The sequence below is a fragment of the Cibotium barometz genome, chromosome 22 (assembly GCF_041138505.1).
Source record: "Cibotium barometz isolate CiBa-2024 chromosome 22, ASM4113850v1, whole genome shotgun sequence".
NCBI classification, from domain to species: Eukaryota; Viridiplantae; Streptophyta; class Polypodiopsida; order Cyatheales; family Cibotiaceae; genus Cibotium; species Cibotium barometz.
The window spans coordinates 22,472,777-22,490,116 of record NC_141067.1 but is presented as its reverse complement, the minus strand read 5'-3'; positions in this window follow the sequence as shown (position 1 = coordinate 22,490,116).

Here is a 17,340-nt window from a genome sequence, read left to right as displayed (position 1 = left end):
AACGAGCACGGTTGTTTTTGTGCTCTATTGTAGACAGAATGGTGCTGTCTGTCTGCTGTTGTTGATCCTGCTCATTGCAGGCAGCTAGGCAACAGCCAGGCAGCACTATTCTGCCCAAAAAAAAATTTCTGCTACAGCGTCGGTATTTGCCCTGGTATCAGCGTCGGTATAGATGCCGGTTTACACTTCGGTATATGATCCGGTATAGAGGCCGGTTTATCCGTCGGTATACAAGTCGGTATAAAGGCCGGTTTAAGCGCCGGTATTACCCCCGGTTAGCGTCGGTATAGGCGCCGTTATCTGCGCCGGTATTACCCCCGGTTAGCGTCGGTATAGGCGCCGTTATCTGCGCCGGTATTACCCCCCGACAGATATACCGACGCTACGATACCGGCGCTTATACCGGCGCTTATACCGATGACGAGGCTTTTTTAGACCCCGTTAAATAGCGCTGGTACAAGCCCCGGTATTAGGCTAATATGTAGTAGTGAAACAATGTACAGAGACATGAGGTAGACGTGACAACAACCAGTGTCAGATCTACCCCTAGATGGGCCACTTTGCATGGGATTACTTTAGGGTAAGGGGTCGTAGGAGGCGGAAAAAATGCACTCCTTAAGTGACAACCTAATGCTCCATCTTGGTGGTGGGTCATCTCTCTTGGCCTCCCTCTAGGTGGAAATGTTAAGGCATAAGATGATTCGGCGATGATGCTTCCCAAAGACAATGTAAAGAGTGATGATGCATTTGGTCAAAGTGATGAGTTTGTAGAGTCATCCTCGCAGAAAGATGTTGAATCAAGGCATATGACTTTGTTGAGTCCTCCTTACCTGGGATGGAAAATATGAAGGATGCACTTCGTATAGATGCACATGACACATTGAGAACTTATGAGGCCTTGCACAATGCACAATAGGATATATGCCATGATGCCTTGCAAGGCACCCATGCATTGCACACATATATAGAGACTATGCAGAGTGTTAACATGCTTCATTAGACTTTGCTCCAAGGATTACCCCCTCCTCTAGCATTATGGGAGGCAAGTCCGTACATCGACCAAGTGCTTTCTCAAGTCGAGAGTCAAAACCACTTCTTCATTATGAGGATTATGTAATGGAATATGCATGGCCTACAAAGGCTTGCCGCCCTCCCACCCGTACTAGGAATGAGCTTGTTACATAGAGCTCTTATAAATAATAAACCACTAAATGTTGAAATAAATATGTGAAATAAAAAATCTCAATGTAGAGGAGGGTCAAGCATTTGCAATACTGCAAGTCACAAGTCACAAGCATTTGCAATACTGCAAGTCACAAGCATAAATTGTTAAATCTTGTAACTCGGAACACAACTTCTATCCCCCTTGCTAAGGTATTTCTTTCTTTGATATTCGATGGTTGCTCCCAAATAGGCTCCATTAGCTTATTTGAGGCTCTTGGTGCCCTAAACTTTGTAAGTGTAGTAGTCTATTGTGCACACTACTACTAAGGCCTCTAAACTCCCCAATATAACTTCCAATAATGGCCGACCATTGATCATTCATAATCATGAATTTAGAAGGGTAGGTATAAAACGTAAAAATAATCTAAGTTGACATTATTACTAAAAATGGGTGTTTTTTTCCCTTGCTAAGGTCTTTCTTGAATCCATTATTGCATCTAAGAATGAGTGTTACAATCCCTTGCCACTTTCTTTCTTTGATCTTTTATGATTACCACCAAATATTCTCCATTAATGCATCTGAGGATTTTTGTGCCCTAAATGTCATGATCTCATTATAGACTTGATTTAGAATATCTGTTGAATATAGGGATAATAGGAAAATTTCTGACTGCCTTTCAATGAGGTTCCACCGTACCTTGAAAATCACTTCAGTAGTAGACAAGACTCACCACGCTTGGACGTTGGTTAGCATCTTTGTGAATGCTCCTAAATAGTACACAATCATTGACACATTGGGTTGCATCTTTGTGAATGCCCCTAAATAGTACACAATTATTGACAAATGCATGTATGCCTTCATTATCCATGCCAAGTGTCATTACCACTCTTCTAGCATGTGCCCTCATATCTAACAACTTGTTGTTCCAAGGAAGCATCTTTTCATAACTCTATATACACATAAGATAACATAGCTTAATTTATGAGATTAGAAAGTACATAGATTAATTGAAGAGATTAGGAAATAAACATACAAAAGAAGTAAACAACAAAACATAAGCACACATTGAAAGATGCTTGTAACACTAAGCTTGCTCCAATCGTACATGGTTGGCAAGTTGAGTAGCTCCAAGGTCACACGAAGGGTTAACATTATGTGGCATTGATGGAAACATTTATTGATTGTGCATAGGATACCAACTCATGACCTCATTCACATCAATTCTCTCCTAGAGACATCTCAATGCTTTACATAATCATCTTCTTGTTATAGAGTAATGATGCACTAAATCCCTCATACTACAATCTGTCTCCTCCTAATACTCATCCTAAATAAACGAAAAAACATATAAACACTTCAATTAAATGCGTGCAAGGGAGAGACATTAACATATATACTCACCAAAGAATTCTTCTCGCATGTCCATTACTATAAACACACATGCCCATTACTATAAACACACAATTTATCCCTTTCATCTCACATAGAGATGGAATCTTGTGACAAAACCACTCATGATGACTCCTCATGGGAAAAACATCATCCTTGACAGATGATGAAGGTGAAGTATCATTTCTCATGGATACCTACAAAACTATAAGAAATTAGACATGGCTCTCCCAAAAATAGAGGATCATTCAGGCTTGGATATTTATACCTTCTCTAATCTTAATATGTGTCTATGGGCATGAGTATACATGTGGCTATAATGCACAGATGTATAACCACATACTGAAATAAAAAATTTAGGATTCTCACATGCCACATGTGACCTATGCTTTTGTCTTGCCAATCTTAGAACTTTTCCTCAGGTCGCAAAATTTGCAATGAAAAGACATATATCAGTTGCTTCCACTCCCCTACCTCAAGCAAGAACTCTTCCCTTTAAGTGCTTTCATCTCCTCTACCTCGAGTAACAATCTCATTCTCTCTCTTCCCTTTGTGTTCTTCCCTACCTCAAGCAAGAAAATCATGAACTCATCCTCAAGGTAAGGTTTTCTCCTCTCTGTTCCTCTCCTTTCTTTATTTTCATTCATTTATATGCATATGTACGATTGGAAGGAGATTATTATACTTATCTCTATCTTTTTTATTCTTATATTATTCTTCCTATTCTCACTTCTCTATCTCTAAAACTTGAAATTATAACTATTTGTTTCAAATCTCCTCTTTTTTTAGGTAAACTTATTAAATGTTTTTTAAATTAACTTTATTATGTTTGATTTTTTGGAGGTTTAGGTTTTAGGGTCTCTTATAGTTAGCTTCATTCCAACAACCAATCAAGAGGTAAGCCTTTCATATTATTATCTTCTTTAGTCTCTTTGATTCTTTGCTTTTGGTTGAAGCCTTAAGCATAAAGCTTTAGGCTTGAGCATAAATCCTAAAAGCTTTTATGCAGTGATTTAATGCATAATGGTTTTTATGCATTAGGCTTGATACATTATGTAATATCAAGCTTATGAATAAGCTCTATGTATAAGTGAATAAGAGCTTGGACCTTTATAATTCATAAGATCTCTATGCCATATATAGAGCTTATGATCAAATGAGTTGTATGTATGAGTGAACAAGACTTTGGATCTTTATACTAAGAAATCTATGTATGTAGATCTTTAGTATAAATAATTCTATTCTCTCATGTATAAGTGCTAAGAGCTCTTATGCTCTATGCATAAAAGCATAAGATCTTGGAGCTTATGCATATTTCTCTTATTTATATAGCTCTTTTAAGAATGACTCTAATTAAAAATAAATTCCTTTATGCATCTTTCTATGCATAAAATCAAAATTAATGAGAATGAAACTTTTGAAATAAAAATAAATTCCTTTATTCATCTTTCTATGCATAAAATCAAAATTAATGAGAATAAAACTTTTGAATTAAAAATAAATTCCTTTATGCATCTTTCTATGCATAAAATCAAAATTGATGAGAATGACACTTTTGAAATAAATCTTTTAGAATGTACAAATGGAAGGAATTACTCTTTTAGAATATTCTAATGATATATGATAAACTTCAGCTCCACAAAATTTAAGAAGATTTTACCATAACCTCCTTTGTATAGCTGACCATTTCTCAATTTTAACATTCAATTTATGACTTGAATTAATCCAATTTGAATTCTAATATCTCTAATCTACTCCATTTTCTAAAAACTAGAGATTAAACAATGAAAAGAGTTTAATCAATCATTTAATTACACTTTTCAAGATTAAGAAGGGCTGAATTGTAAAGAAGAGAAGGGGGTGGCCTTTCCATCAAGACATAGCATCAGATTTTAATTCAAACATTTTCAAAGCATAAAATTTAAGAAAACCATAGATTTAAAATTCACAATAAGTAAGAATTAAGCTTACATGGAGTTTGTAAGCTTTCCTTTGGCTTGAGGGATTGAGGGTTCTACTCTTGTTTGCAGCAAGAGTGGCCACCAGTTCTTTTGGAGAGGATTTAGTAAAAAATAATTGAATTATCGAGTGAATTCAATGTATTTAACTCTGGGGAGGAGTAGAGTAGCAGTGCATAAACATTATTAACCTTTTACAAAGGGGGAGGCTTCGATTTATAGGAAAAAGGGAACCTCTAACCAAGCAAACTGATTCTAGAATTTTCCAGATCAGTTTGGTCACTTTTTGACCATTTTTAGGTCAATTTAGCTTACTTTTTGGATCTAGTTGAAACAGGAGAGAGGAGAGATAAAAATATCTCATTATTTGTGACTTTAAAACTCATCCACACATGTGAAATAGGTGCCTCCTTCATGAGGGGAATTCCCCACACTGAGGTGTCAAAAATGCATCATTTTCTCTAAATATCTCTTCTTTTTTAACTAATAAACCTTGTCCTTAGTCAAGTCTTCATCTTATGTGAGCATTTACTCAGTTTTGGGGGATATTTATTTTATTCTTCAATTTATCTCCTCCCTACATTTGGATTAATCCTATTGGTCCATAGGAACCTTAATTCAAAATGTTCAGAAAATCTGGACCCTAAGGTCCTTTTTACCTATTTTCGATTTATTCCAATTGCAAACTGGAAATTTCTTTTTGAATTTATGTTTGAAGGAAAATCATTTTAATAAGAAGGGATATTTTGCCATCCAAAGATATCTAAAAACTGAATTATCTCTCTCTAAAATATTTTCTCTCTCTAGGCCAAAACAGATAGAAACAAGATCTATTATTATTCTGAAAAGGGGATTGATTACAATGGGAGAAACTGGACATTTTGAGGGGCTGCGGAAGGAATCTTACAGTTTTTGGGAATTCCCCTTTTAAAGAACACATGACATATGTATATGTGTGAATGGATGAAACTTGATCCTTCACTCTCTTATGCTCCTTCTTTGTCTCATGATCCAAGGTGCCATAGGTGAGGACACCTTTTGGTTTTCTTGAATGGATGCAATTTGATCCTTCCCTCTCTCATGCTCCTTCTTTGTCAAGATCCAAGGTGTCATAGAGGTGACGCCACCTTTTTCATTTTCTTGAATGCTTGGCCAACTGGTTAGGAGATGATCAATAAATCTCAATCCTCCCAAACAAGAAGAGAATCTCTCTTGCCAAATGAGTGATCCTAAATGTTTGATGCCACACTTTTTAGGATGTGTATTTGATCTAGAAAATGAATGAATTTATATTTGCCAAATCTGAACGTCGAAAGGAGATTAAATACGGGGGTGGCATTTAGGTTGATCCTCTCCACACCACTTACCAATCACCTAATATTAGACTATGTGGGGGAACTCCATTTTTAGATGGAACAAACTTCTCATGATCATATGGAGAAAATCAGTAAATGATTCCCATACAGGACGTTCTTGAGATGATCTAGCCATGATGTAACAAGTGATGGTCCACAAATTGGACAAGAACTATGGCCAAAGTTGTGTCCTAATTGTTTTCAAGAGACAAATATGTGGTGTTTAGAGTATACAATTTATATTTGATACATCATACATCAAATCCAAAAACTAATTTGCTTGCAAGAGACAAATATGTTGTGTTTGGAGTATATAATTTATATTTGACACATCATACACTAATGTAAAACTCTAAGTAAATTATTAAGGTTAGAATGCATACTAAAGCACTCTCCATATCCTAGAAAGTCATGCATTATCCACATTTAAATTTTGTTCATCTCTCCACTACATTGTGAAAGCGACCAGGACACATCATGCACTTGGATGCCACACCATAATATCTCAAGCTTCTTAATTAACAGATTAAGATACACATCCATGTTCTTGACTTTGTGCTTTTTGGGCATGAGAAGATCTAGCATCACATGACCCTTCTATATGGAATTCCATGAAGGGATATTGTAGTTTACTACTACCACTAGCCATGTGGAAAATGGATTGAATCCATCCATCCCCAATCTAAGCCATAAGTGACGTGTCTCCTCCTTGAATTACAACCGCTTGTCTTCTAAGTGTTGCCATGCTGGTGAATCCATGAGGATCCTCATCATTCCATCGGTGGAGTAATTGTGTGCACGTCATGTCATGATCTCATTATAGACTAGATTTAGAATATCTGTTGAATTTAGGGGATTATTCAGGCTTGGATATTTATACCTTCTCTAATCTTAATATGTGTCTATGGGCATGAGTATACATGTGGCTATACATGCACAGATGTATAACCACATACTAAAATAAAAAATTTAGGATTCTCACATGCCACATGTGACCTATGCTTTTGTCTTGCCAATCTTAGAACTTTTCCTCCCTTCGCAAAATTTGCAATGAAAAGACATATATCAGTTGCTTCCACTCCCCTACCTCAAGCAAGAACTCTTCCCTTTAAGTGCTTTCATCTCCTCTACCTCGAGTAACAATCTCATTCTCTCTCTTCCCTTTGTGTTCTTCCCTACCTCAAGCAAGAAAATCATGAACTCATCCTCAAGGTAAGGTTTTCTCCTCTCTGTTCCTCTCCTTTCTTTATTTTCATTCATTTATATGCATATGTAAGATTGGAAGGAGATTATTATACTTACCTCTATATTTTTTATTCTTTGTATTCTCACTTCTCTATCTCTAAAACTTGAGATTATAACTAGTTGTTTTAAATCTCCTCTTTTACTAGGTAAACTTATTAAATGTTTTTTAAATTAACTTTATTATGTTTGATTTTTTGGAGGTTTAGGTCTTAGGGTTTCTTATAGTTAGCTTCATTCCAACAACCAATCAAAAGGTAAGCCTTTCATATTATTATCTTCTTTAGTATCTTTGATTCTTTGCTTTTGGTTAAATCCTTATGCATAAAGCTTTAGGCTTGAGCATAAATCCTTAAAGCTTTTATGCATTGGTTTAATGCATAATGGTTTTTATGCATTAGGCTTGATACATTATGCAATATAAAGCTTATGAATAAGCTCTATGTATAAGTGAATAAGAGCTTGGACCTTTATTATTTATAAGATCTCTATGCCATATATAGAGCTTATGATCAAATGAGTTGTATGTATAAGTGAATAAGAGTTTAGATCTTTATACTAAGAAATCTATGTATGCAGATCTTTAGTATATATAATTCTATTCTCTCATGTATAAGAGCTAAGAGCTCTTAATGCTCTATGCATAAAAGCAGAAGATCTTGGAGCTTATGCATATTTCTCTTATTTATATAGCGCTTATGCTCTTATGCATAAAAACATAAGTGTATTATACCAAGCTTATGATCAAATGAGCTATATGTATAAGTGAATAAGAGCTTGGAGCTTCATACTAAGAGATCTATGTATGGAGATCTTTAGTATATATATTTCTATTCTCTCATGTATAGGAGCTAAGAGCTCTTATTCTTCTTTGTGCATAAAATCATAAGATCTTGGAGCTTATGCGTATTTCTCTTATGTATAGAGCAGGCTCTTATGCATAAAAGCATTATATAGAAACCAATATGTACAGAGCTCCTATTAGAGCTCGATGTGTAGAGCTCTTATACATACTTAATAAAAATATTATACATAAGAGCATAAGAGCTTTATGTAGAGAGTACTTGAGCATATGAGCTCTAAGTATAGAGAGTACTTGAGCATATGAGCTCTTAGTGTTGAGATCTTATGCAAAAATCTCTTATCTATATATCTATTAGTATAGAGCTCTATATCTCTTTGCATAGAGATCTTATGGTCTATGCATATAGCTCTTACATCTCTCATGCTCGCTATGCTTTTACTTGTGCCTTGATTACTTGACTAGGGCTCATTTGGCTAGTGCTCATGCATGCTATGCTTTTTCTTGTGCCTTGATTAACCTAGGGAGGGCTCGCCTTGTGACCAAGCTGCTTTACTTTCCCGTGCGCCTAGCCTTACTACACATCATTGCCTCCTACGGTCCTCTCACTACAACAAACCCCCTGCCTTAGCAAGATGGGCCCAAAATGACAGGTTTTTGCAAATACGTCATTTAAATGATGACAAATCTTGCATAAACGATGCATTCTGAAGGTGAGAATGTTGTGTCGCGCTAACCCCGTCGCACTCATGGTTGCATAAGCAACACCTTACTACGCATCAGATAAAGGATGCCTGAAGCAACACTTGTAAACAACAAAGCATCGCTTAAGTGACATTATAATAGATGCATTGCTTACACAATGCCTTGGAAAGTTTTAAAAAAAACCCAAAATAGATGGCTCCCGTGAATTCGGAGGAGCCATTTGCTTGAAGTTCCATCAACGCACGATCGCCATCCCTGCCGCCATCTCGTTGCTTCTCTACCAGTACCCGCCCTTAGCTCAGGCCATCCTACCAGGTCAGTGGGTGTGTTTGTGTGTGTGTGTGTGTGTGTGTGTGTGTGTGTGTGTGTGTGTGTGTGTGTGTGTGTGTGTGAGAGAGAGAGAGAGAGAGAGAGAGAGAGAGAGGTGATGTGAGAGAGGGATGTGTGTGTGTGTGTGTGTGTAAGGGAGAGAGAGGTGTGTGTGTGTGTGAGTGAGTGAGAGATAAATGTGTGTGTGCACGCGCGCGCGCACGTGTGTGTGTGTGTGTGTGTGAGAGAGAGAGAGAGAGAGAGAGAGAGAGGTGTGATGTAAGAGAGGCATGTGTGTGTGCATGTAAGAGAGAGAGAGAGAGAGAGAGGTGAATGAGTGAGAGAAAGGGAGAGAGTGTAAGAGAAAGGTGTGATCAGCAAGTTGGACATCGGGAAGGTGGCGTCCCCTACATGTAGGCAGTTAGAGTCACCCCAAGAATTCTCTAGCTTGTTACCAAAATGCTCTAGATGCGCTTTAAGGCTCATCCATGTAAGCGAGATAGAGAGAGAGAGATTGAAGTAAGCAAATGTGTTTATGCATGAGAGAGTGAGAGAGGTTAGAGAGAGAGTGAGAGCAATAGAGAAGAGAGTGAGAGAAAGAGAGAAGAGGGAGTGAGAATGAGAGAGAGGATGAGCAAGAGGGTACAGAGATACAGCAAGAGGAAGAGATGGGTGAATGTGTGTCTATGAGAGAGAGAGAGAGAGAGAGAGAGAGAGAGAGAGAGAGATAGAGATAATGAGAGGGTTTGTGTATCTCTCTCTCTCGAGAATAGAAAGATAGTGAGAAGTAGAGAGGGTGTGTGTGAGAACACAGAAAGAGAGAGATTGAGAGGTAGAAGGGAGATATGGAGATATAGATAGAGAGTGTGTGTTTAAGAATGAGGAAGGGAAAAAATCAGGGTTGAGAGAGAGAGAGAAAGAGATTTCAAATACATTAAACCATCTCAAGAGTTTTAGAATGAGAATTACTATAAATCCTCACCTTGAAGAAATTATGATGGTACCACAAGTCATTTACCATTGAGGCGAATGACATGTTCTAGCACTTATATAAGTAAATAGTTGAGTTTTGAGATAATAAAGTGTAGACATGAATGTATGATATATCTTTAAATTAATGATAAATTGGTGACCTTGTGGTGGAGGATGCTCATTTGGCCATCGCATGTACAAAAGGTGGTCTAACAAAGCATTTTTTAAATGCCAAACTTCCTACATGTATGTGCATCTAATTATGGACGTGTATATTCATATTAGATGTACCTAAAAAAGTGTTTCTTGATGTGAGACTCATCTCAATTCTAACAGAAAGTCATCCCACATATAGTATTGAAAGATGCCCCAAAACCTCAAATCCTTAAGCTCTAAACCATAAACCTTAAGCTCTAATCTCTTAAATACTATTTAAGGATTGGGAGAAATTCATAATGAGTTGAGATCATTTTTCTAAAATGTAGGAACCTACTTTATGAATTTGTAACTTGTTTGGATTATAGTACTAGATATACCTCTACTTACGGTGATTTATCAAATATATTAAAGATTATTTTTATCACTTTAATAATTTTCTAAGGTCTACCACACACAGTCATGAAAACATGCCTTAGAAGAGAAATGCTAAAAATGGTTATTGGTGTCGGGTCTTCATTTGGATGATTTTCTCAATATTTGATAAAAGCCCCAAATTCCTGATGCGGTAGCAATTGTAATTAGGCCAACTTTACCCTACTTTTTGAAAAGCCCCAATTTCTTGTGGCATCGGGAGCTTCAATTTGTTGACCTTTTTCCATATTTGAGAAAAGCCTCAAATTTCTATTGAAGCAATGCCTCTAATTTTTGGATTATGCTGTCACCCCTTAAGAGCATATGCAAGAGGAATCAATTAAAGAATCAAATGAAGGGGGTGGACATATATGAGAATAGCAACTCACTAATCAATGATTTGGAACCGACAAACTTCAAAACACTCAAGGTACTTAGGGTTTATCACTCGATTAGTAAATGGTTTGCATTCAAACTTAAGATGTGGTTAGTTTGTACAATTAGTTAGAATGCCCTAAAATTAATTGATCAATTTTACATGTCACCCCTGATATCTATGTTTTGCACTGGTTTGTGATGCATTTTCTCCCATCTTTTCTTTAAGTTGGGATAAGCCCCTTGAGGTGATCAGGTAGTTGTGTGTTATCTTCAAAACACACTAAAAATCTCAAAGAGTGATGCTCTGTAGAGGGAGAACAGAGAAAAACATTGATAGAGTGTGCTTAGGCAAAGAGGAAAAGAAGGCTTTTACTAATGAAAGTTGATTAATGGGAGTAGTATGGATCAAGGCTCTGATATTGTATTAGTGTCATGTTTAGAGCTAATGTTATTACGGTCAGTGGAAGATGTTCATGACGCGAGTGTAGGAGTAGAACTTGTGTAATAAATATATAGAAACGTACATGATAGAGGATATAGAGACAAACCATAATTTGAAAATATAAATAGAAATAGACTACATTTTAGGACATGGGTTTCTCCATATCTTATAGAATACAATTAGTTTTTGATCTAATGCATCATAGTTAGGCTTGAATTTTCACTAGAAATGTGAATGAAATGCATCAAGCTTTGGCATGGATTATGCTCCAATAGTATGTATACCAAATTTTAATGCAGTTGCAAATCCTATAAATTATAGTACAAGGGGAGATCCTCCCCAAAACACTATTGGTATCATGGGACCAGAGCTCACGCTATGATGGGTTGGAAAATGTCTGTGATGTGAGGAGGATGTGAGCGTAGGAGAAGAAGTTGTGCAAAAAGTGATGGAGATCAGGCCATGTACATGGTGCTCGTTTGTGTGTGTGTGTGAGAGAGAGAGATAGAGATTAAAAGATAGAGAGAGATGTGATAGCCAACAATTGACAGAGACTCCACATCACAATAATGTTTGTATTATGATAATAAATCCACCATGTGTAATTATTCATATAGGCACCAAATCCCTATCTTGATCACACACCACTAGACATTTAATAGCCTCCAAAATATCCAACAAATGCCCTTCGGAGTGGAGTGTCCACTAACAGTGAGACTTGACCTTCGGTATGATGATTTGGGCTCTTAGATTGCAATCATAATGATGCCAACACGTTAAACTCTCGTGTCACACACCTGATACAAGAGCTTGACCATACATAATGACTATATTATTCTATCCATAAACATCTCCCCTACCTCTAGGTAGGGAAAGTAGGGAAAAGGAGCCAAGCCTTTTATAGAAGGCTTAGAAAAATGATATCCAAAATATTGAGATTTTGGGGGACTTCTCAAGTAAAGAACTCATGACTATAAAATACTCAATTTTTGGTGGCCATCATTGTTGAGATATCGAGTTCAACTAGTGCTAACAGACATTGGTGACTCGCCTTGATGATAGCTTCTGCACTTATGTCACTGGCACAATTGGTGTGATTATTTGTTGATATGCCACCATTGGATGACAGGCTGTGTGACAGCCACTTTGAAGTACTATAGCTATGTCATAGTTATACCGCCAGCTCATATAGTCGGGTTCACAATATAGACTGACCACTTTGTGTATGTGGTTGGAGGACAATACTTTCCCTTTATGTACATACTCTTACCTTTTAGTTATATGGTTGTAGAGAAGAGAAGAAGAAAGAAGAAAATTCAGCCATCCATCTCTCTTGTGTCTTGCAGTCTCTTGTATGTGTGTGTTTTTGCTTTGCACCAAGGAACTCAAGCTCTCTCTCTCCCCCACATTCTCTTTAATCTTGGGCATAGAATCCATAACTCCTGCATAACTAGAAGATGATTTTGGAAGTCTAAAAAACTCTCCCCATGTTGATGCATTATTGATGATGACCTTCTTTTGACATCATTTCCCGGTGATAGGGCTATCATTTTAGGCTTAGGGACCAAGGGAGAGCACCCATATATGTTAATGCTTGATTTGGAAGCTATAATGAAGGATTTTGTTGATGATGTGGCATGGTAAATTTAATCTTGAAGGCTTTCTTGTGGAAAAACACCAAATTTTTTAATTGGTGTACGGTCTTCATTTGGATGATTTTTTCAATGTTGGATAAAAGCCCCAAATTCTTGATGCGGTAGCACTTGTGATTAGGCCAACTTTGCCAGGTACTTTTGGGAGAGCCCCAATTTCTTGTGGCTTCGGGAGCTTCAATTTGTTGACCTTTTTCCATATTAGGGAAAAGCCTCAAATTGTTATCGAAGCAATGCCTCTAATTTTCTGATTATGCAGTCACCCCTTAAAAGCATATGCAAGAGGAAGCAATTAAAGAATCAAATGAAGGGGGTAGATATATATGAGGATAGCAACTCACCAATCAATGATTTGGAATCGAAGAACTTCTCAAAAGTCAAGGTGATTAAGGTTTACCACTTGATTAGTAGATGGTTTGCATTCAAACTTGATACGTGCTTAGCTTGTACCACTAGTTTTAGAAGGCCCTAAAATTAATTGATCAATTTTACATGTCACCCGTAATAACTGTGTTTTTGCACCAGTTTGTGATGCATTTTCCCCTGCCTCTGCTTTGAGTTGGGATAAGCCCCTTGAGGTGATGAGGTAGCTATGTGTTATCTTCAAAATACACTAAAAATCTCAAAGAGTGATGCTTTGTAGAGGGAGAACAAAGCAAAACATTGATAGAGTATACTTAGGCAAAGAGGAAAAGAAGGATTTTTACCGATGAAAATTGATTAATGGGAGTATTATGGATCAAGGCTTTGATATCATATTAGTGTCCACATGATTAAAGCTATGTTATGGTGGGTGGAGAATGTTCATGATGCGAGTGTAGGAGCAAAACTTGTGGAAAGAGAGACGGAGATGGAGGTTCAAGCCATGGAGATGGTGCTGAGAGAGAGAGAGAGAGAGAGAGAGAGAGATGGTGCTGAGAGAGAGAGAGAGAGAGAGAGAGAGAGAGAGAGAGAGAGAGAGAGAGAAGGATGTGATAGCCAACAATAGAGAAAGTTTACATAGCATAACAATCATTGTAGGAGCAAAACTTGTGGAAAGAGAGACGGAGATGGAGGTTCAAGCCATGGAGATGGTGCTGAGAGAGAGAGAGAGAGAGAGAGAGAGATGGTGCTGAGAGAGAGAGAGAGAGAGAGAGAGAGAGAGAGAGAGAGAGAGAGAGAGAGAAGGATGTGATAGCCAACAATAGAGAAAGTTTACATAGCATAACAATCATTGTATAATTTCAATTGTGTTTTGATAATACTTCCACCATGTACAATGCTTTATATATGCACCATGGCCCCATGTTATGCTCTCTTATGATGAAGAGGTTGTTCACATACTAGTGGACACTTACAAAACTCAATAGAACTTGTCCTTCCAAGAGAGAATTTAATTCCTTGGGAAGCAGAGTATAAGAAAATCTAATCTCATCTTAAATACTTATGTACATAGTTTAGGAAGTTAGTTGTCCTACCACGTCTTTGTCTCCCCCTTTCTCTCTCACACACGCTCGTCTCTCTCTCTCTCCCTCTCCCTCTATATATATATATATATATATCTACCTCTAACGGCAAATTACAGTATAGCAGCAGATTTTCGCTCTACTAACAGTGCTGCTCAGTAGAAAGCAGCGAAATTTCGCTGCTAGAAGCGTTGCTAAGCAGCGAGATTTCATTTGCTGAAGCAGCTAGCGTAATCCCTGACATCCTCACAAAAAAAGCACTGCTAGAAAACGTTGTTGTTCCCTCGACGTGTGGTAGTGAAGCTTAAGACGTGATTTGTTTGTACCACTAGTTAGAAGGCCCTAAAATTAATTGATCAATTTTCCATGTCACCCATAATATATATATTTTTTATTGGTTTGAGATATATTTTCCCCCGCCTTTTCTTTAAGTTGGGATAAGCCCCTTTAGGTGATGAGGTAGCTATGTGTTATGTTCAAAACACACTAAAAATCTCAAAAAGTGATGCTCCATAGAGGGAGAACAAAGCAAAACATTGATAGAGTGTGTTTAGGTAAAGATGAGAAGAAGGATTTTTACTAATGAAAGTTGATTAATGGGAGTATTATGGATCAGGGCTTTGATATTGTATTAGTATCCACATGATAAGAGCTCATTTTATGGTGGGTGGAAGATGTTCATAATGCAAGTGTAGGACCAGAACTTGTGCAAAGAGAGATGGAGATGGAGGTTCAAGCCATGGAAATGGTGCTGAGAGAGAGAGAGAGAGAGAGAGAGAGAGAGAGAGAGAGAAGGATGTGATAGCCAACAATAGAGAAAGCTTACATAGCACAACAATAATTGTATAATTTGAATTGTATTATGATAATACTTCCACCATGTACAATGAGGATGTGATAGCCAACAATCGAGAAAGCTTACATAGCACAGCAATAATTGTATAATTTAAATTGTATTATGATAATACTTCCACCATGTACAATGAGGATGTGATAACCAACAATAGAGAAAGCTTACATAGCACAGCAATAATTGTATTATCATAATACTTCCACCATGTACAATGGCTTATATAGGCACCACGGCCCCATGTTATGTCCTCTTATGAAGAGGTTGTTCACACAGTAGTGGACACTTACAAAACTCCGAAATATCCAAAGAAAAATATGCCTTCTTTCTCTACATGTGTGAGGGCTTGCACAAATAAAAACAGAAAGGAAGTGTGGTATGTATCAACTATTATCACATCTGCTCTCTCTCTCTCTACACAAACCCAATAAAAAAAGATTCATCCTAGAAAAGAAAAGCAAGCTAGAATCCATACCCTTGTGGTCCCATCTCTACAGCATTAGCTTAGCAGCAGTGAGCCAAAACTTTGAAGGTTTACTTGCCCTTCCAAGAGAGAATGTAAATCCTTGGGAAGCTGAGCATAAGAAAATCTAATCTCATCTTAAATACTTATGTACATAGTTTAGGAAGTTGGTGGTACTACCACTTCTCTGTCTCCCTCACACACTCTCGTCCCTCTCTCTCCCCTCTCTCTCTCTCTCTTTCAACGAACAAATTATGTTGTCTGCGTGGCACCTATGGCCGGCGTGACATAAACCAGCGATCATCAATGCGAAGGATACAACATAAACCACAAGGTTCTTGAATGCGGATGTCAACATCGGTTTGACATGGGCGGCAATTGGAGACTACGTCAATCAGCGAGCATGAGAGATGTAAGAGCTATATGCATAGACCATAAGATCTCTATGCAAAGAGATATAGAGCTCTATACTAATAGATATATAGATAGTTGTTCCCTCGACGTGTTGTAGTGAAGCTTAAGACGTGGTTTGTTTGTACCACTAGTTAGAAGGCCCTAAAATTAATTGATCAATTTTCCATGTCACCCCTAATATATATGTTTTTTTATTGGTTTGAGATATATTTTTCCCTGCCTTTTCTTTAAGTTGAGATAAGCCCCTTTAGGTGATGAGGTAGCTATGTGTTATCTTCAAAACACACTAAAAATCTCAAAAAGTGATGCTCCGTAGAGGGAGAACAAAGCAAAACATTGATAGAGTGTGCTTAGGTAAAGATGAGAAGAAGGATTTTTACTAATGAAAGTTGATTAATGGGAGTATTATGGATCAGGGCTTTGATATTGTATTAGTATCCACATGATAAGAGCTCATGTTATGGTGGGTGGAAGATGTTCATAATGCAAGTGTAGGACCAGAACTTGTGCAAAGAGAGATGGAGATGGAGGTTCAAGCCATGGAAATGGTGCTGAGAGAGAGAGAGAGAGAGAGAGAGAGAGAGAGAGAGAGAGAGAAGGATGTGATAGCCAACAATAGAGAAAGCTTACATAGCACAACAATAATTGTATAATTTGAATTGTATTATGATAATACTTCCACCATGTACAATGAGGATGTGATAGCCAACAATCGAGAAAGCTTACATAGCACAGCAATAATTGTATAATTTAAATTGTATTATGATAATACTTCCACCATGTACAATGAGGATGTGATAACCAACAATAGAGAAAGCTTACATAGCACAGCAATAATTGTATTATCATAATACTTCCACCATGTACAATGGCTTATATAGGCACCACGGCCCCATGTTATGTCCTCTTATGAAGAGGTTGTTCACACAGTAGTGGACACTTACAAAACTCCGAAATATCCAAAGAAAAATATGCCTTCTTTCTCTACATGTGTGAGGGCTTGCACAAATAAAAACAGAAAGGAAGTGTGGTATGTATCAACTATTATCACATCTGCTCTCTCTCTCTCTCTCTCTCTCTCTCTCTACACAAACCCAATAAAAAAAGATTCATCCTAGAAAAGAAAAGCAAGCTAGAATCCATACCCTTGTGGTCCCATCTCTACTGCATTAGCTTAGCAGCAGTGAGCCAAAACTTTGAAGGTTTACTTGCCCTTCCAAGAGAGAACG